This window comes from Rhopalosiphum maidis, chromosome 2 (assembly GCF_003676215.2).
Source record: "Rhopalosiphum maidis isolate BTI-1 chromosome 2, ASM367621v3, whole genome shotgun sequence".
NCBI classification, from domain to species: Eukaryota; Metazoa; Arthropoda; class Insecta; order Hemiptera; family Aphididae; genus Rhopalosiphum; species Rhopalosiphum maidis.
The window spans coordinates 88,730,945-88,754,317 of record NC_040878.1 but is presented as its reverse complement, the minus strand read 5'-3'; the positions used below and the strand labels follow the sequence as shown (position 1 = coordinate 88,754,317).

Here is a 23,373-nt window from a genome sequence, read left to right as displayed (position 1 = left end):
TTATTATTGTATTTAAAGGATTATTTTTAATAGTAATATTATGAAGTATGAACCGTTCTAGCTCAGAGATTGATACTAATGAATTATTTATTAACTTCTCAATGGAAAATTAATTTTTACTCTCTCAAAGTATATATTACAACTTTCAGGTATCACTGTATTTATAGGCAACATAATATATTATATATGAAAAACTTTATCAATAAGTAACCTAAAACAATTCAGCTATAACAAAAGGCTAAACCTACACGTTACAACTGTTAGTTGTTGTGAATATTATGATACATTTAAAAAAAAATATTTGAAAAAGTACTTCATATACTTATACTATACCATACTTTAATTTAGTTACGAATTTACAATAATAATAATTAATTTTAAAATGTTTAAGACTGAACCCTTTTACTTTTTGCACAACCTTATGTATTATAATTTTTTTTCAATACGTATGATTGATTTATATAAGTACAAAAATGGGAAATTCTTTTTCCTGAGTAATAATCAAATATTTATAAATAAAAACATTACGTGGAAAAAAATCACTATAAAAATATAATTGAGTTTGTTAAATTTAATTTCATATTATTATTGGCAAAGGACAAACGACCAGTAACAATAGGTACCTATATATTTTATGTATTTTTTATATTTATTATACAGTTATAATTGAATTTATTTTATCGAATTTACTAAATCAACAAATTATTAATAAATTATAAACTAATAACATACTACCGAAAAATTGGAAAATATAATGCTTACTATTAATTTATTAAAGTGCGGCAATAGAAGAATTTAATAAAAACCTACTCAAAAATTCTGCAATTTTAACCTGTCGTATCAATTAACATTGATGATTTTCATTTTTTTATATAAATATTTTTGCTATATAAGTTATTAGAGGTATATTATAATATATTTTACACAGTATAATTAATAACTTGAAGGTTAGGTTAGGATATGTACAGATAATGTTAATGTATTATATATAAACGAATGTAAATTTGTATTCACTGCTGTGTATATGTATTTATAATAATTCCTTGTAAGGTGAGTAAGACGACTTACAAACTTTTTCACACTCGAATCACGTTTTATTTTATAATCTACCCACAATCCCATCTTTTTAAAATCTGAAATTATATATAATGCCACTCTAAATAATTTTTCTTTACAAATTAGAAAAATGCATTATGCACTATTGCACTATGCATTATTAAATAGTACTCAATATCATACTCGAGAACGCATTATTCACGGGATACAAAAAAAAAAAAACAATTTATCTTATTTATAGTTATTGACTTATAGTTGAATTGAAAGTGTATAACAAGAAAACGTAATTTGATAAATAATATTCTATTACCCCGCTTATAACAAACCTATAGGTAACAGAAACAAATTTACTTATGATAACTCGTTTTAATAAGTTAATTAAGCACTGAATTTGTCAAGTATAATAATTTAATACAAAATTTAGAATTAAAATAAATTTTTAAATATTTATAAAATTACTTTTTACTTATATAAATGTAATGCCAAGGTTTAATATTATATTATAAGATAATATTTTAATCGATTGATTAATAAAATAAAAAATGATTTACTTTAAGAAAATAATAAAAAAAAGTTGACTAGAAAATATTGTAATGAGACATTTTATAAATATTTATAGTTTGAATTTTTAATCATTATTTTAAATGAATTAATCTACATTTTGCTCGTCAGTAAAAAGGTACCTCAAAATCAAAAAATTAATAAAAATACTATTTCATTCAAAGTTTACTGAATAAATTTAAAATTGCTTTGATTAAAAGTCAAAACAATACTATATAGTATATTTTAATATTTCATTATATATATAACTATTTATATGAAGTAAACACCTAAAACATCTAAAAAAATGAAATTTTTAATTTCATAGTGTGGACATTCAATTACATAAATTATTCTACATCCTGAGAATTCTTAAACAAGTTACTACAGTGTGACCTCATGCAAATATAATTACAATTATTATTCATTTGCAATACATTTTGACTTATATTTATAAAATTGTAATTATACTAAATTAGTATAATTATTTTTAATCGTTTAGTTCATGCAATATATATCATTATATCCATTAGTGTAATTTTAATCTTCATATGTTTGTTTTGTACAATTATGTACACAAATTAAACAAAAACTAAAACATTAGTAAATATGATTTAATCCAATACAGTTATAGTTTAAAATATTCAGATAAAAAATAAAATAACGATGTTTGCAAAAAAGCTATAATAAGAGATGATTTTTTTTTTTAAATTTTCATTAGACCAAGTTTGCACTCCATGTATAATATAATATTATATTAATTTGTCTAGTAATCATGTTTATATAAGTATAATTGGTTTACGATAACGTGAAAATGACCAGTAATATTATGTTTATGTATTAAATATAATAATATTTGTTGACTACCTATCCGTTATCGGACAAAAATACTAGGTAGGTTTATTGAACATTTTAATAATATAGTCGTTACCGGACTACGATTTATTTATTAATTGATAATAATTATCAACCGAGTGAAAAGGGCACGTCAAGTGCCAAAGGGTTAGGAATTTTAATCGGCAGCAAATAGGACACTGTAGAGTACGTAGTTCTTGTATCAATAATAAATAATGATTACCTACACAATTTAATAGGTATATTATATTATATTATATTCGTTTAAATAAATGAAATAATAAAACAGATCCAAACGATTTATTCGTCGATGGAAGGAAAAAACGATGAAGTATAGTACGTATTGAAAATTTAGTAGCAATGAAGATCATAAAACCACTTAAAACATCTTACTAATAATAAATAATATCGCTGCAGCGTGCGTTTACTAGCCGTTTAGTCGAGACCGATTCTTTGGCCGGCGTTCCGATTAGGCAATTCAGGCACGACAATGTCAAGGGCTCCTGGTGCCATTAACTCACTCCCACCCAACGCCACGCAGTACACGCCTATACCTACAAATGTACAAAACAATATAATATTGTAATTTATAATAATAATATAATTATTGCTATTATAATATATTATACTATTTTGCGAAAACAAACGATTATTGTTTATGTTATAGTTTGTTTAAACGACGAATTATATAATACACAGTAGGTATTACGAAAGTAAGCTGGAAGTTTGCTATAACGATTATATTCAGGGCCAAATTAATACAGGTGCTAAAGGAGCGTTTGGTCCAGGACGACAACTTTTGAGGGCCATGAAAATTTAAACTACCAATTCGAAAAATATTATTTAATTATTATTATTTCACATTTTTAAAAATGATTTATAATTTTAAATAATATGATGGTTAATTATTTTAATTTCAATTTTCTATTTTTACTTCTAATTTAGATTATGAATAATAATATTAATACAATCTAAAATTATTGTATTTTCCATCTGAAGAAATATTATAATTTTCTTTAGTATATAAAACAATCTTCACGTCATTTTTAGTAACATCGTTACCTATTTTTGAAATAGTATTAAGAGGACGCTTCACCCGTATGCGTCGTCTTTGTCTTATAAACGTACAATAAAGTAAAAACTGTTATACGTGGGCAAGGACCACTTAGGTTGTAGTCCAAATTAAGCAATCAAATTTTCAAACTAGAAGGTGAAATTTTAGACTGTGCATTATCAGATTTATTCTTTCAATATCAGAACTACAAACAAAGTCATTCGAATTTAAAAAACACATAAATAATGGATTTTGAAACGATACGAACTTTTTTCGTACTTAATGGTAATATTAAAAAATTAAAAACGATGTTACATTCTTACACTGCCAATGTTTTATTTTTTATAGTGTGAAATTTAGATTGTTTAACTAGGACTACAGCCCCTAACAGTTCTTGCCCGCGTGAAACGGTTTTTACAATGTTGTACGTTTGTAAGACCAAGACAACACATTCGGATGAAGCGTCCTTTTTAAGAGCTACTAGTATACTCTAACAGGTATTGTACCTACTATACAGTACACTAGTGCAGTTGGGTGTTCTTTAGCTAAACAGTTAACAATCGATCACGTAATGACGTAACAATGATAAATTTATTGATACCACTATCGAACGTATGATCAACAAAATTTTTTATTATTAATTAGTGTTAGTATATAATGATATATATTATATTATTAGTCTGATTATTATAAGTTTTTATAAATAACACCTTGTATTTTATTATTTATTTTTAGTAATTAATTTCTTAATAAATAAAAAACAATGAAAACTAATATATTATTTTTAAAAGATAAATTAGCATGGTGAATTGGTGAACGGTTCGAAAACCTTGGTGGATCAAAACCGTCCCACGGATTTTAGGTTAGAGACCTTTGCTCTACCTTATTCAAATGAAAGTGTTTTTTTTTGTTTGAAAAAAATTACTTGATTTTATCATTAAATTCATGAATAATGTCAAATTTTTCGATATTGAATATTGAATTTGATTTGGTTAAAAATATGAAGCGAAAAGAACTTGCACACTTTTCCATATTGATTTTCTTTTTTTGTTTAGCGAGGATGTCAAGGAGTGGAAAAATATATTTTAGAATAAATTATTGATAAAATATACTGTATATTATGTATATTTTGTTTATACTAAATTTGCCTACTAATCATATTATTATGTATACAATATATAAACTGTATTACTATAAATCATAATATACATTGATCAGCATCTTGGCGATTTGTGCAGACGTCATAATAATTAATAACTTTTACCGATTTAGCCTTCCCAAAAATTTAAAATTAAAATAGATAATAATATGAAATAATATTAAAAGCAAATTTAATAAAAATATTATAATTGTTCTATTATAACTTAATATGTATAAGTATATTTTTTATTGTAATTAATAGGTACATTATTTGTTTTTGGTAAAAAAAAATTATAAATATTGTATATCTTAAATCATAATATAGTACTACTAATTCAAGCAGAGCGTGGACATTATTTCTATGAGTTATAAAAGTTTCTATGATATATTTGACTGAACATAAGATTATTGGATTCGGCTAAATGATTAAGCGGAAAAAATTGAGGGAATTTAAAATCATAATTCGCTGTGGTCTTACGAAAATAAGCCACCTGGAAAAAATCAAATCATACCATTTAATCAATCAAAAACGACTTTATCAGAAAAACAATTACGCCTCGTAGAATAATTCGATTTTGAATATTTTAAAGAGAAAACTAAATCCGGGTCATATTTGACTCCGATTATTGAATTGTAATTTCATTATAACTTCTAATAATAGACTATTTTAAATTGAAGTCATATACAAAATGTATAAAATCTTCAAAAAAAAAAAAAATAAATAACAAAATTTGATTATTCCATGAGACTTGACAGAGTTTTTCTATGAGGCCAGTTTATGTATTAAAAATGTGTAAACTCCAACAGTCACTAGTCAGACACCCTTTGCAGCCACTAAATTAAAACAATATTTATACTAGGCAGGGTCGTTCCTTCGTCCCTTTTCTCCGACGCAGATTGTTTTGATATCGACGCGAAATGTAGTAAAAAACGTAGGTAGTCATTAGCCGAGCAGGTAAAAAGAAAGAGACGTAAAGAGAGAAAAGTGTATTCCGCTGTTCTCGTCGAGGATATACGTGAACATTTTTTTTTTTTATTATTATTGAAAAAGCACGACGGTATACAACGAAAATAAAATATTGATAATAATAATGAATTAGACGAGTGTCAGCGTGCGGAGGAGTATAGAGAGAAACGGAAAAGTAAAAAAATAAATAAATAGAAGGTAGTGCTGTTCGTCCGTTGCCGGCCTTCGTCGGCCCCACTCGACCAGTCGATTCCCCCGTTGCTCACGACGTGCCGCCGCCGCCGCCGCCGTGCCACCGCGCGACCGCGTTTTCATATCACAGTGATCGCTCCGTGTGCGCGCCGTGTCCGACTAACCACTCGTCCGCTTATCGAGTACTCGAACGGTTCCGACGAAATATTATTAACCGTTTAATTATTTATATTACATTATTATTATTATTGTTAATTTATTTTTTTCGCTTAATATAATCTTATTTAAAATAATATATTTTCATATCATCATAACATACATTTACCATAGTGTTTAATTAATTAATTATTTATTTATTATTAAGAAGTGCGTTTTTCTGTGTTTTTGAATTTCACCACAGTGTTGTTTTGTATTTTTTTCTGTATATTATTGTATCTTTTTTAATTGTGCGCGGTTTACAACCACCCGCCGTTTGGATACAACACATTTTCTGATTCTACACACATTGACCGGATCTATTATCTGAGTAAGTTCGATCGTTCATATATTATTGTAAATAATGCTCGGCGTAGGTTTAAGCTCCGTTAGGGTGAAAATATTTTAAATTCCAAATTACTTTAATAGTGTATCAGCTAGTGACAAGAATTAATTAATAAATCGTTTCGTTTCTCTAAACTATGATTATAAAATGTATCGAAACATTTTTCTAAACGACGACGGTGAACATTCGGACCGACAAATATCGGTGCCACCGAGGGGTCAAAATCTCGGAAAACGTAGTAATACTCTCTTAATATCCCGTTGTCGTGTCTTAGTCAATAAACCCTCACGAGTCAATAACCTTTGAAAATGTAGATAATTACGGTGTAAGTGTATGCTTTTGCGTGTGTATGTGCGTGTGTATTTGTGTGTGTCTACCATTCAGTCGATTTTACGAATATATTCGAGTCATTAGTGCAAATATTAATTAAGTTGTTTGATAACGACAATGGTGTGTTTTATTCACGCGCACGCGTTTATGATAAGAACAGTGCGTGAATGGATTCGGCCGTACTCGGGAGTTCTAGAATTAGTTTTTCTTTCTATCTTTTTTTTTTTCATTTAAAGTTTGAAGTTTGTTGTTCTTGCGTATAGACGAAAAAACAAAATAAAAACAAATGAGTGTTTGGCGGCGGCGATCGTCCTTGAGCACAGTAAACCATATTATTCTTGTATAATAATTTTCCCTCGTAAAACGGTTGTCTTATATTTATATATATATATATATATCACGTATTACGATCGCGGCTCGCCTTCGTGCTGAGGGTGCCTTGAACTTCCAACCGTCCAAGACCTTAAGACGCACATACACGTGTGAGACGAATATACACAGTTAGCGGCAACTAGTAGGTACACTCATGAGCGAATTCGCACCCCAAGGTGGTCTCCAAAATATACATGTCCTTGGGGGTGATTCGTGTGCTCCATGAGATTTGAATGATAGAAAAAGGATCCATGACGTCACTGATGTAAACAACAACTAGTTTTCAGTGCTCAATATTAATCGAATTGATATGTGCTCGTAGAGTGGATATTTGAGTCACGCACTTGGACGTGTGTGTACCTATGTATATTATTCGAGTACATAAAAAAAAGCACCGCGTACCTATACCTCCGCTCCACCTCCAAGCAAGTTTCACAAGGTTTAACAACGCGGAAGGAATGGTCGCCTTGATGATTACTCGAGTTCTACCTTGAACATTACCTTGATTACCACCATCGCTATACAATTTTTACATTTTTATCATTGATAGATAGTCTATCTCTTATTACATGGGTTCGAGAGTGTGAACAGAAAAAATATATACAAACAATACGACGCGATACCTATTATATACATATATAGGCATATAATATAGCACGCATTAGTAATAATTACTATTATAATAAAACACGAATGCTTATGTTGGTATAATAATATGTATAGCATAAAATAATGTATAATATGTATAGTATATTATAATAAAGATTCGTTAAGAGCTCAAAAACGGCAGTGTTTGACCAACGCGGGTTTGATTTTTAGTGTCAAGGTCATAGCAATGCATTATCGATGTTTTCGCGTAATGTAGACCGATACAGTTTTATATATCCCGCGCGTTTTGTTATCATTCTATCTTTGTCAATGTTTGTAAAAACAATTCAATTTTCACAGAACGTGACTATAATATGGGTTCGAAATGTTCGATCGTTCGTATATTGGGCCTTGAGCGTGTTATGAAGATGCATGACACACTTAAAATAGACAGTTTTTAAAATTTAACGAATTTATTTTATTTTTTTGTGGGGGAGGTGCATGTACTAACTTAACAACGGTTATAATAAAAATTTTGTTTTGAAAACAATACACCAAGTGTAATCGTTTCGCCATATAGAGCCTCTTTTCGATATTTTCATTCCATCGGCCTTGACGAATACGAGACCTTGCTCTGTATCGAATTATGTATGGTGTGCATTATTTTTCCCCGATTAGCTAATTAAACGATGTCACGAACGAAAATGGTTTGATGAAAATATAGGTACTCTCGATACTTTTGTTTTTAGTTGTAAAATCTGACCTTTTTTATTATAAACCTGGGAAAGACGTAATATCGATTGATTTTGTTACCGAAAACACTTATATTATTCCTGTCATCACTTCCTTAACGTCTAACACAATTATATTTTGGTCACTTCATACCTGTACCACGTAATAACAATATACTATGTATTTTCTTTAAGTATTGAAAACACAATAAGTGGTGCTAATGTATGGTTTATCTCCGGTTGTGTATAAGACGATTTCTTTGATTCGTTTTTCAGACAGTTGTTGTTTTTTCACATTTTTTGTATCACCGTTTCAAGACGTTTTGACGGATTGAAAATGAGCGGAAAAATACGAAAAAAAAAATAAAGTTTAAAGTGCATTATGCAAAATGACAAACGACTGATGCACCAAAAGATATTCAAAGCAATTTGTACAAAATGCATGCGTCATAGTATTTTAATCACACGGTTTCATAGGTGACGGATATAATATTATAAGCATCTAACTTCGATGACGTATACTAAATACTTGGTGAAATTGCGGAACCGTTTACAGTGCACACTGGTTCACTCACGGATCGAGAAACTGTGGCCTAGAGACCACGAAACTGTCAAGGTGATAGAATATAAAAAACCAACAAATAAGTACGATACGAGGTTTTTCATTTTGTCGTTTTAAAGTTAAATACAGACAACGCACAGGAATAATTTCATGTATAAAAATACCTCTTACGCTATTTTCAAATTGGAGGGTGCGTAATACAAATGCATATAATATGCGGTTGGTTAACTTTGGCGTGCAAACAAAAAGCAAGACGTCGTTTGACAAAAGTATATATAATCCTTTCGTTAAGTGACGGTGGTATATAAATAAATAATACGCTGCATAAGTACAATACACCACCTTTGGGGTGGTAAAATCATTTTTTAAATTGACCTATTTTTGTTTTAATTCTCTTATATTTATATGGAAAATTCTATTTCTGTTTGTCTTTCTGTTGAATTTCCGTGAAAACTGATATTGAACACCATGACGTGCCAGATTTCACAGAAGTACGACGTGGATTCCCCGTTAATATAAATATAAATCAATCCTTATATAAATATACATATATTCGTATGGCATATTACAGTATTTGGTGTTGTTAGCTCAACCGTAAAATATGACTATAGAGGATTTTACTTCTATCTGTCAAATTACGATTTCGTAAATTCAATTAGGTGCAGCCGATCATTATATAAAACGATATTAATTAATTAACATTTATAAATTAACAGGTATATAATATTGCAATACAATATAAACAATACCTCCATCGTTGTTATTATTATTGAAACAAAATTTATTTCGAACGACTAAAGTCACTATATTATAAAAGTTTTAAAAGTTATACTAGAGCAATAATCGAATTACGTCATATTGTACAAAAGTCTTCAAATTTTATTTTAAACGGTACAACTTCAACCACTAATTCCCAACTAATCTACATTCATTCAAACTACTTAATAATATTATACATTCCACGACATCATTTTTCAAAATTAAAATTCATAACTATTTTTATAAAACATACCGTTTTCAGGCGATTTTTCTATAACAATTTAATACCAACCAGTCGAATGTTCACATTTAATGCTTTTACTCTACTTTGTTTTACAATTAATATATATATTCTAATGTTCTATATATCGAGATCAATTGTCGCTTCTTCTTTAAATACGTATAATGTCGTGCGCGTGAAAGTATCACGAATGACTTATCCGCCTACCTTTTTTATTGTGTACATTTGCGAAGACACGAACTTGTCTAAACGTTAAGCACACACGATTTCCCTCGTTATTTATTATTTTTAACGATTATATATCGCCATAAACTATCGCAAAAATCGAATCGTAAATATGGATAAAAAAAATTATGATATTAAAATTAATACACTCTTTTGTTGATATTTATATTAACCTAAAACACATAACTGTATACATTACTAGCTCATATAAACGATTGTGTATAAACTTCGAGGTTGATATTATTAATTAAATATAAATATATTCGGAGTGATTATCAAATCAATATAGTACGTAAAATAATTTAATAATGTGAAATAAATTGTTTACTTTAACCAAAGTTTTAGGTAATACATAACACGTTATTAAACCACTAATATTGTTATCACGATTAAACATAATATACTCGTAATTTATATAAATTACTATGTAAGTACATTATAAAATTGTGTTTCTAATTTAATTACTAAAATCAATAAACATTATTACAGTGTAAAATAAATGAACTCGATAAATGTTTGACAACCACTCTTAAATAATAATAATTATTATTTTCATGTATAATAATATTTTAAAATGTAGGTATACACACTATACACGCTATATAAACGTTCACGTAAACATGTGTTTTATACTTTTATTGTAAACAGCAAGTATCTATTCAACAGTAAATTGAAGTGTTCTTTACACAACAATGCATTTAAAACATATAGTTCACCAACAGTTTCGGTAAGAAATAAATAATATTTCTTTTTTGCTGCACTATTTGATATGCCTGGAAGATCTTAAAACGGTTTCCTCGATCATTTGCTGAAAAAATATGTTCTTGGCGATTACAAAATTAATTTCTGGGCCACGTTATACTGCTCATATCTAATCGACAGCACGGCCGCAAAGACGTCGCACAACCACGTAATGTCCTCCAAACGTGCGCGAGATAAATCCCGATCGATACGAATAGGCGCCATAGATCGATTAAAACCACGTTTATTTCTGGTACAAAAATTTTAATAGGACAACAATATCATAAGTGCCAAGACGCATACGTTCTACCATATCATTTTTTCAATATGCAGATAATTCTGTGTAAGTACCGGTACCCTATACAAATTATTATACTACTCTCGCGCCATATCCATCCCGTTGATACCAACTAATCATTGACTAAGTCACATATATTTTAACATAACATAGTTATATATGTTTGCGTCTAGACATTTTCGGGGTAATTTTTTTTTTGACGATGATACGTGCAGTTGTCTGGTCTATCTAACTATCTGCAATAAATATTACCAAATATTATGCTAAATAGTTATTAGTTACGCCAATCATAATTAAAACAGAAATTCTCGCCTTTGTCGAATCACCGATGGCGCTCCACCAAAAACCTATATAGTGCCTATATAAACATATGAATATTAAAAAATATTCTTAGAACATTCAATAAAAATCAAGTTTAATTTAATAAAGTCTTTGTTTTAACAATATTGACGACTCTCGTTTGCGACACCCGAGTCTCCAGATAATAGTGTTATTGGGTGATTCACCCGAAGTTTTAATGTTTAAAATATAAATAATAACCTTCATTTATTTTTAAATAATAAGCATATTGTGCCTATATAAACGCACACGATTTGTTCTAAAACACGTAGAGCTTATTTAGTATATATTTGAATGTATTTAACAACATATATACCACATATAAAATATACATGCATTACACATAATATTATACAAAGCAATCCAAACTCTCGTTTTTCGTTAATTTTTTTAACCGTTTTACCGATTTTTCACACGCCGTTTTCGTTTGGTCGCTTTTCTTCGTATACGTATTGCCTATTGCCGTTTACACCTGTTCTTACACTCACAACCGTGTAAACGCGTTTCTTTTTATATAATCTACACGGCGATCTATAACGGTGAACCGGCGGCGAGAGAAGCACACACGCGTGGCGAGGAGAAAGATATACCGCGGTGGACTCCGCTATAATATAGCCGCGATAGATCGGTCGGTCTCCGTCGCGGACGCGTGCTCGACCGCGTGTTATTTAATTCTCTCGAAAGACGTGAAAGCGAAAACGCTAATAACACCGTTAAAAATGCCGATTTAACGAGATGGCGTTGTTGAGTGAAAGTTGGCTCGCCGCTACACAGAACCACCGGGAACGTCATTTATATATTATTATATATATATATATAAATAGTTAGGTATAATAATATACGTATATAGTCGCTAGAACCGTATATTTGCCGTTCATTGTGCGATTTTTCTTCGTCTTCTTCTTCTCATTCTCGTCAACGTTTTTTTCGGCGAGAAAACTGAAACGCTTCGTACGCTCCCGATAAAAAAAACACTATTTTTCAATTTCCATCGTTTGATTGATATACCTAAACAATTTTCCGTTACTCGTTATAATATGTTCTATATCCTTGGCGTATAAAAAAAATACCTATAAAAATACAGTTTGTACTGACATAATTTACCGCAGATTCTTTTTAACTAACCACACCAATATTCTAAGTCAAGTTTTTTAATTTTAAAAATAAGTTCTTGCATATTATTATTATTATACAGCTGAAAGAATTTATAATATTACATTTTTACAAAGAAATAGAGTTTTTTCTTTAATTTTACTCGAAAATGAGTGTAGCCATGTAAATGGATCACCTTTTTTACGTCAAGGACTAGGGTCTTACTCAATCATCACAATCTAAGGACATTAATCATACGATGCTGTATCCACGCGCATGTGTTATCTCCGTTTTGCTAACGCATAAGATGAACAATTTAACGTTTAAAAGAATCCTATCTTATCTTATTTTTAATGTAAAAGTGAATTGCCCTATTATAAAATTTAAAGGTACAGAGCACCTCACAGGTCTTTTTTTTATTTTTCAATTTTGAAGCAAATTATAAGCATTTTAAAGTTCACAGTCATACAGGTGCGCTAATACTTAACAGAATCGCGTATAGATTGTAATAGTGTACTGCAGACACCACACACACAGAAAAAAACCTCATCAGTCCACGACCTCGTTAATTTCATTTATTTACTATAAGTTTAATATTAATAGTTTATTCGTTTTCTAAACATAATTTATTTATTTCAACTATCTATAATTAATTATTATTATACGAGTATTATTATTTTTATTATTATTAATACAGTATGTACAGCATATAGATAGTTATAATATATAGTAAAATAGACAATACTACGAAGATTTATAACTCACGTGCACATTAAACGGATAAATTACAGTCGCTAATAATATATATATATATATATATATATATATATATAGTGTATTACTATTTCATAAATATATAAATTTATATATATATATAGGTACGAAATAAAACCATAAAATAAACCCGAATGTCGCCTTACAACGACTACCTCCTACCTACTGTTATTACTATATTATTATATACTGTATACACATATTACTGCTACTGCAGCGCCGTACAAAAATATGATATTATGTTATGTCGTTATACACGGTCGTGTGTGGACTTCGAAAATAAAAAGCTAAACATTCGTGAGAGTAAATAAATATTTGTTTCCCTTTTACCAGCCCTCGTCGGGCGTACAGAATCAAGAAATATTATTATATTCTTGACGTCGGGTTAAAATTATTGAATACTTTACTTATATAGATACGTTCTATATATATGTTTATACCTGCTTACAGTATGAGTATACGAAAACAATATGCGCATAACAATAATATATATATTAATACCACTTTAATATTGACACCGTATTCGTTGCACAAATACATTATAATTATTTTGTATATGTAGGTACTATTCGAGAAAGCCGTCGCGACGATATGGTCGATAGCGTTTATTGAGCGGTTTTTGTTTTGTTTTGTTTCGATAGTCTTATCATCGGTAAATGAATGTCTGACTTCGTGCGAAATGTATTGAAATGGATTTCTAAAATACAAGCCGAAGATTGATCGTCACACAACGACAAACATGAGTTTCGATTACGATCGCATATAATATTGAAGAAATTAATTCAGCAGTTCATCCCTCGGTTGCATATCACATTATATATAGTATATCAATAGTCGTAAATATTCTGAAAAATCTTGAAATAGATACTATCGTGACACTATATAGGGTGGAACCCCATGCATGCTCAATCCCTTTTTCTTCAATAACATAGTTCTAAGTATTCTAATTCTGATTTTTAAAATTCTTAAATATACTTTAAGATCATATTTTAAATTCTTAAGATTTTCGATGTTACTAGGGGGTATTCTATGGATATATAAATTTCTGTTTTTCGAATTAATGTCTCTTCCTTTCCTATACTAGAAATTATTTAGTAGATTATTTTTCTGAAAAATATGTTAAAGCATCAAATCAAAAATCAAAAAAGTAGTTTTTGATGTATTTTACTTTATACCCTAAGGATAATATAAGTTCATGATAATGGCAGATAGTGAAAGATTAAGAGGTATAGCGAATTGAAAATGTTAGTAATTAATATTAATCAATCCTGAGTAATTGGTATAACAATTTTAACAACTGAAAAACTTGTCGTTCCAATTTTTAATTACACATAAAATTTTTCAAAAAAATTATTCACAAAATAATTTACCATAAAATGCGAAATTCTCATTCAAAAAACAAAAATTTTATTGACATAAAGTGCTCCTTAAGTAATAAGGTTTTTTAGCATTTAAAATTATGGTCTTTACGTATATTTAGTAATTCTAAAATTCATAATTTGAATAAATTTATTATTTTATGGGATTTGAAGGACTTGAACATGTTTTGTGAATCACCCTGTAAATGTAATGTGAAGAATAATAATATATGCGTTATGTATACCATAAATTAATGTATTATCGGTTGTTATGAATATTACACACGTCGACCGCGGTTTACAACGACACCATACTATATAATAATGTATTATCAAATCATATGGCACGTTTATACGTGATACAATATCGGTGTGTAATGTTTATTAGTGCCTAATACGTATCGATCAGCCAGCCGATTTGCTGTTTTTTTTTATGAAAAATTAAGAGTAACTGAAAGCATCCGAACTCAGAATCATTTTGACTTATCGAAAATAAGATAACGCATACTCGTTGCTGGTTACAAAATAATATTAATGAATAGTTCGCAGTGGGCGTCGCGTAACTTATGGTATTCATCATGAAAACGCCATCATGGGTATATCATTATGTTATTCTTTGCGCTTTGCCGATGGCTTAATGCAATGTACAATATGACAAACATAAAATTATTTTGTAATACGGTCGTCTGTAAATTTTCGTGATGTCGAAGTGAAAAATATATCCTCTTTTTAAACTAAACTATGATACCTACTGTCATTCTACGTTGGACACTCAACTAAACGGTTAATTTCACGTGTACGCCTCCGCATATTTATTTCACGGTGGTAATAAAATGCACGATAATGGAGATAGTATTATGTACAACCAAAAATAAAATAAACATTATAATATTATATTTTAAATGTTTAATGTTGTTGTGCGGAAGACGAGAGCTCATATTATGATAGCCTAGACCCCAACATATGGTGCATCCGTTACGAGGTATGATATTATTGATAAATATTCCGTTTCCATAAAAATCTAAAAGTGGAAATTATTATAAGATTGCATAACTTTAAACATCGCCACACGCAAATTTCAGACTACACTGCACAGAAAAAATGTATCCTTTCTTATAATATGCACATCGTACGAGTGCATGATGCATGTTATCATATTATGCAGTATGTCTATCGTAATATTAAAATTAATATTATGCGCTCATATCGCGTAACAAGTATATATTATAATGTTATCAACAATGACAATAACAATTGCGCAGAAAGTAGCTATTATTATTATTATTAAAGCTGTTTTTTTCTCAAAACAATTATAAGCAAAAATAAAAATAAAACTGTAAACATCTTAGCGATTGTAAGTGTCAGGTAGATAGCACGCGTATATAATATAAACGTATATATATATATATTTGGTATATATCTCACGGAGAAGATGAAAAACACATGGACGAGAGTGAAAATGAAAGTATACAAAATGCAATTAAAACTCGACCGTAACCAGAATATTGTTGGCTATAGTAAAGACGAAGACTTGCGCTTTCACATTGAACGAATCCGATTTGCGTATATATTTAAATATCATGTGTTTTTTATTTTTATTTTAAACTGTACTTGTGTTTATATGATAGATTAGTCGCCGAAAGTAGTCACTGTATGTACCTATATGTGGCATTTGCATATAATATTCGGAGTTATTCATCTATTGTAAGACACTAATTATTTCAGAAAACATGAACGTTTTTGAAAATATTACTTGTACATAATTTTAAGTCGTTACAAAACAAAATTTTTACTATTTTTATCATTTTCATCTTTTTAAGTTCTTAACTTTTTGAATGACAGCGTATATTTTTAATACTCTAAGCGGAAAATTTCTACGTATAAAAATTAAATTTTGGACGAGTAGTTTATTAGTTATAAGTATTAAAAATTTAGATGAGCGAAGTGTAATGTATAGAACAGACATTTTGTGAGATACCACTGTACTAACTGTACTCTACTAAGTTAAAATAAATTTGAAATATTTTTAACTCGTAAATTACTCATACGTTTTTGTATAGTATGTACTTCAAAAAATATTCTGCTTTGGATTAAGGATTATTTTAACAATTCGAAATTATGTAAAAAAAAATTCAAAATCGTTCATAGATTTTAAAATAATCAGTGTCTTGCGTTAAACGGATCTCCCGTGGTATGTATGTCTTCGAAAAGGGTCTTAGAGGCTATACGCGTATTGTTTGTAGACGCATTGTTAAATGTATTCAATGACCGAACAAAAATCTTAATTCTACCACCGAAATCAATCGATGTATTTCTTGTTACAATGCCCGAACAATCGTAATTTTTATACTTTAAATTTATTATACGTACCACCCACCTATAAATTATTACGGTATATAACTATTACAGCTGTACGATTTCTTATAGGGTAATGACTTTTGAACCAACGAAAATTGTTTTCACTCGAATAATACAATATATTATACATTATTTCGTCACTCTACTCAAAACGGCGATTTTCCGGATTCAAGTCCCCCTTCTCAGAAATTATTTTTGTAGTACCTCCCTCCCACCCAACCTAATAGATGATTTTTAATAGCCTACAAATCAATTCCATTGTCCTATACCTATATCATTTTGTCACTTATAATATTATTGTATAGGTATACGCGCGAATGCCTTGGGGCAGTGAACACACTTTAAATCACATAGATCACCTTCGCACCGCACTACGAGAACGGCGAAACAATAATATATTAGCAAGTACACGCTGTGCCGTATATATACCTAATATAAAGTGCTGCATTGACGGTTTTGAGTTTTAAGAAATAATTACTGCACTAGTTTCGGAGGGCGTAAAAAGTTTGATGATAGATACGAATACACGAACACACCGAGGAGACGGGTGCGTGGGCGTTTATTATAAACTTACTATTTTTCTGACAGTAGTATAATATATTATAATATTATCATAATTAAACACGACGGAGGCGTGAAATATGTGTAAACGGACGCACGCACACCATATTAGCGACAAGCATATACACGTGTATATATAATATATGATACCACCACTGTTGTGATAACCCGGAGTATACAATACACAATCGTAGGCGGTATTAGAGACGATCTGATATAATATTATTATTATTTTATTAGAAAAAAAATGTTATTTACTGCCTTCACGATGAGTGTAATGTAATAAGATGAGATGACTAGAAGGTGACAAATTAACTTGAACGGGAATATATCCATCATTGACACTCGACCAAGGGTATTTTTTTAGCAATATAATTTTTAGATATACGGAGGACAATTGCTCGAATAAACAATTGATGTGTGCGTGATTAGATTTGAAAGATATTTGGCCAGTTTAGCGAGTGAATTGGTATTAGTGGAGGTTTTCACCAAGTGGCAGATTCATTGGACGGTTTGGTGCAGTAACCCTAAGTCGGATTCCGTATAGTTAGGTCGGGTGGATTATTGACTTTATATAATTATTTCAAGTTTGTTAGTCATTGACGGTATATAGACCTTAAAAGAGCCAAGAGGCTTTAAGATATTGCATTATACAGAGAAGAAATTTTCGCGTGCGTTATTATTACACATTATATCATTTATATATATATAGGTATATACGCGTCGTGTGAAATAAAACAACGTTACTCTAATCGAATTACCATCTAATGCTAATGACATTGTTCGGACGACGACAACCTTCGATGCGTTCATGGCGGCGGCGTCGTCTGTTTGACGCGCGTCACCTTCACATACACCTTGAATTTTGAGGCTATATTATTATTGTTATTATTATGTACACGCAACATAATATATACCGGACAATGACGTGTATGTGTGTGGATCGTGTGTGTGTATATTAATGTTAATATCATATCTTGTGAGCGTACAATATTACATACCAATATATATATATACATAATATATTTGTAGGTATATATTGGTACAGCTTTAATATTCTGCAGCCCGTATAATATACGTATAGCCCGTTTTTATACCATAAAATTACGCGTTCAGTTGTAATATACGATGGCTGTACACGTATAGATTATTATACGTATTTGGTACTATTATTATTATTATTATTATTATTATCTTCTTTGCTATGATCGAGGGGATGGGGACATGGGGTGTCTGTCTCGGGTCGTCACACACACATTGCACTCTATGTACTTTTTTTCCATCTCCGTCGGACTCGCGTGTGTATTATATTATTCTACACCTCTATATATGTATACAACGTTCGAATTTCGCTGTGGTGAATTTATCGTACGTATATGTATATAATATCGTACGAATGTGTATAGTGTATACGCTAACGTAAGTAAACGTGTAATAAAAAACATGTGTGTGAGAGGGTGCACTATATATTATGTGATGGCGACTTTATACGTCGCGCACGGTACTGTATTATATATCGACTTGACCCGATTCGCGAGCTCCGAAAAACACGTACGCGCAGCGTCCGGAGTACCTATATATATATATATACGTATATATGATCGTGTTTAAGTCGTATACATGTGTACAGACGAAGAAGACGTCCGGATAATATAGTATAACGGTTGTGAATTAGGTGACCTACATATTATATGAGAGGATATATCTGAGGATGGTGTCCACCACCACCCGTATATACCGCCCCAGCGGTTTACGGTTGCACGGGGACCACAACCGCGGATACCACGCACGTCTCGTCCGGTGGTGTGTATACATAAAATACGGTAGTAAGTCGGCAACGCTAAATAGCAGGTATGTTCTGCACCTATAATATATATGTATAATATGCGACGACGGAAAAATGCATTTACGCCGTTAGTATACATTATATTATATAGCTATACCACACCGCGACGCACATGAACTAGCTAAGTCCTGTCCCGCGTGATTACATCACATAATATTATATGTTGTCTATGCGCTATACGTCTATACAACTATATAATAATATAATATCACATATTATTATATAGCTTGTTGCGAAAACCTTTTGTAATTGATGGATACCCTACATTTTTATATATTGTAAAGAAAATTATTTTTCGTAAACATAATATTATCATCGGACATTATTATATCAACTCACCGGTTCGACGGTAAACCGTGCGCCACCATCCGCGGCCGAGTCTAAATAATAATAATAATAATAATAAAAAAATTAAAACGGTAAAAAAAGAGAAACGCGAAAATATAATCGAAAAACAGTTGTCCGGTGCGTACGAGTAAATGTAGGTACTTTCACCTTCGACACGATTTTGTTTTCGGTTCGGCACAAGAGTCTCAGGTATATACATATATATTATATTATACACCTTTCCTTTTACTCGTACTCACGCGCACAACTGCAGTAATGCGGCTGACGGAAAATTTGCTTCTCTGTTTTTAGTTTTTTTTTTTTTACAAACGAATGTACCGTTGCAATGATCGCTTTCGTTTTTTGTTAATTTTTTATACATTTATTTTTCGTCTCTTCGGTCGGTTTCGTTGGTGCGACCTCTGTGGCATCTTTAACCACCACCGCAGCGTCGGAATACAGTTAACACTAAACAGTAGATATACAAATACAGTAATTGACGGACGAAAATCGCGAAAGATACATCTATATTCACAACATTTATGTAATTATGTATGTATATATTATAATAAATTCGTCGATTATAATCGTCAAATGGTTGATCGAGTACCTGTTGGTGCAGCCCGAAAGATGAAAAATGTGGGTCTCGGACGAGACGTTCAATCGGGCTGAACCACGTCTGGGGACACTGCATCCGCGACGACGAGGACGCTCCTTCGACACCATTTCTTTTAAATCGCATATCGGAATCTCGGTTAATAATACATTAATTAACATAAAAACGCGGTCATATTTTACTAATTTTTGGAAGTTTCCGGACGGTTGCCAAAGTTTTCACGAAGGTCTTCGCGAAAAGACGTCCAATTTTTTTGATATTTTCACCGACATCACAATGTCACGCTGTATAATATGTAGAGGGTTCATACTTATTTGCATATTAAGATTTAAAAAACCGGAAAATATTGATTCAACATTTAATGTTTGTTTTTTAATTTTTTATATTATATGGTTTCAAATTACAGTTATTTTGATTTGAATCAATTAAACACATTGATTCAACAATTTAATTGTGCTTATTTATACAAGGTTAATTAATTAAATACGTATAAATTAGTCAATTATTTATTTTATGTTTATATCTAAATATCTCAAAACGATTCATAATACTTACTTAGGTTCTAACAATGTGCTCTCCTGATAGTTCGATATTATTTTATTCGTGGAGTTGCTCCCTTTATTCTCCGGCAATCATATCTGTTATAGATTTGCGCCCAGGTCTGTATACACAATTGTGGATAACCTATACATTATGCCTATACTTAACCTAACCTCACCTATAGGTATTTTGACATTTAATATCTATTACAGTAGGTATACCGCCCGATGTATATAATACATAATTTATTACCACGGTTTAACGCGTTGTCGTTGTCGTCGTCATCACCGAAGACGATATATAAATCACTCACTATTATCAAAACAATTATATACGTTCGTCGCGACAGCGCATGGTCATAAATTGTAAATATATTATTATCTATTATATAGTTGTCGCGAACAAACCAAAAAATGTATGTTCGGTTTCGATATTATTTTTAATATACCTATGCGTACAACTTACTGCAATAACAGTGAAATCAGCATCACGTATCAACTATAAAACGTCGTGTGAATTAAAAAAAAAAACTTTTTATTCAAAATAAAATATCCGTGTACCTATAATAAATTTTTTTTAAATTGAAAGTAAAAATAAATTATTAATTTTATCTAAACACATGATTCAAGATAGATGTATATCAATTTGTTACATGTACAGTCTATTTTAGTCGGATAAAAGATGAGTATAATTACCATGCGTCTACAGACAAACTATAACTTGTTATAATATATTTTATATAGGTACTATTCAGACCGTCGAACCGTATATTTTGATTTTCTTTTTACTCATAAGAGTTCTGTCCTTGGAATTATGAACATTTATTTTTTTTTAACATTTTAAATTGACTTCTGTCCTTTTGTCCTCTCGTTTTGTTATCTATACTGCAGATTCGTGTTCTGTATATCTCGTCAAGCGTATCACAGTCAATCCGTAAATATAGTTTTTAGACTGCTTTCAAATTTTGCAAGTGCTTTAATGCTAATATAAACCAACGCAACTGTACCTCACTTCTCTTTATTGTCAGGGAAGACCGTTGTTATGTTAAGTAGCTAACTATATACATGGTTAAGTACAAATAGTTGTCATACAACAACCAATAGCGATTATTTATACATATATATATATATTTTCATAGTCTCTACCGATTTAAATACTGCATCGGCTTAGACCACACTGGTTTAGTACTGAGACTATTTGTAAAGAAATTTCCGGACTTTTACTTACATAAACTTCGAAGTTCTGCAAGCCTAATCTAAGTTGGAAAATGTAATTTTTTGTAAACCGTATAATATATATATTAATACATGTTCAAGGCCCGATAAATACAATATTGTTAAAAAAGAATAGTAAAAAGTATAAAATTAAAAAATAAAATTGTAATATTTAAACGTCTATTAATAGTCGTGTCTGTGTAGCTCAGAGGCGATTATTATATTTTTATCGACGTACGTATATTATTTGATAGTATTGACGCTATAATATAGCTATATAGCTTTTCGGTAAAACTATATATGTAACAACATGTAGGTACGAGACACGATGCGTCATCCCGACGTCCGGTCTAGACGAAGCACGTCAAATAAAAACCATTTAAACGTACCTTATATATTAAATATTAATTATATGATATAATATATAGATTATGGAACGACAGAAAAATAAAAACCAATATTTATACTGTTACAAAAATTATCATTGCAACTTACAAAATAATATGTATAAATTTATTTATTTAATGCATTGCAAGTCGTTCCCGTTCGCAAAAAAAAAATTTCGAATTCATATTCAAAGACTAATACAAGGAGAGTATAAAACAAAATCGCAATAACGATAATGATAATTATAAATAATATTAATAATAATACGAGTATATTATAATATACAATATACCATATGTGAAAAGAACCTATTATGAATTAGGAAAAAAATTTATCTCCGGGCGCGTGCGAATAGTGATATTATAATTTCGGCATAGACATTGAACGAACAAGGACGCGGACCTCGACGAACTCTCCCCCTCCCCCGTACATTTACCTTTCAATGCACACGCACCCGCACACGTACCCACACTATAGCTGCCGGTTTTTCGAGAGCCTTCGGCGCCAAACGCGTATATACGAATCTTCGCACGCACGGCGGCGGGGGACACCCTGTATGGTAATTCGCGTTTGTGCCGCCGCCGCTGAATCTGACGAATATTCACGACCGTCACCCACACACACGCACGCACGTCCTCTCACCACTCTGCCGCCGACACCGAACGGCCTTGTCCACGTGAAAGTGATCCGGCCGAAGGCTGCGACCTTCTTTTGGGGTCATCCGTTTCGAAAATATCAATTTTATTCTTTTTTTTGTTTAGGAAAAAAA

At 30.6% G+C, this 23,373-nt stretch overlaps 1 protein-coding gene across 2 annotated transcripts in view; it reads left to right on the top strand.

Moving 5' to 3' along the window:
* Positions 1-6,136: 6,136 nt before the first annotated feature.
* LOC113551563 (ecdysone-induced protein 74EF) overlaps positions 6,137-23,373 on the top strand; it is a 113,993-nt gene continuing 96,756 nt past the window's right edge. The window contains exon 1 of one of the 2 annotated variants that reach the window (XM_026953864.1): positions 6,137-6,330. The gene's annotated coding sequence lies outside the window, so the exon portion shown is untranslated. The remainder of the gene's footprint in view (positions 6,331-23,373) is intronic. The other variant, XM_026953865.1, reaches the window with a different exon arrangement.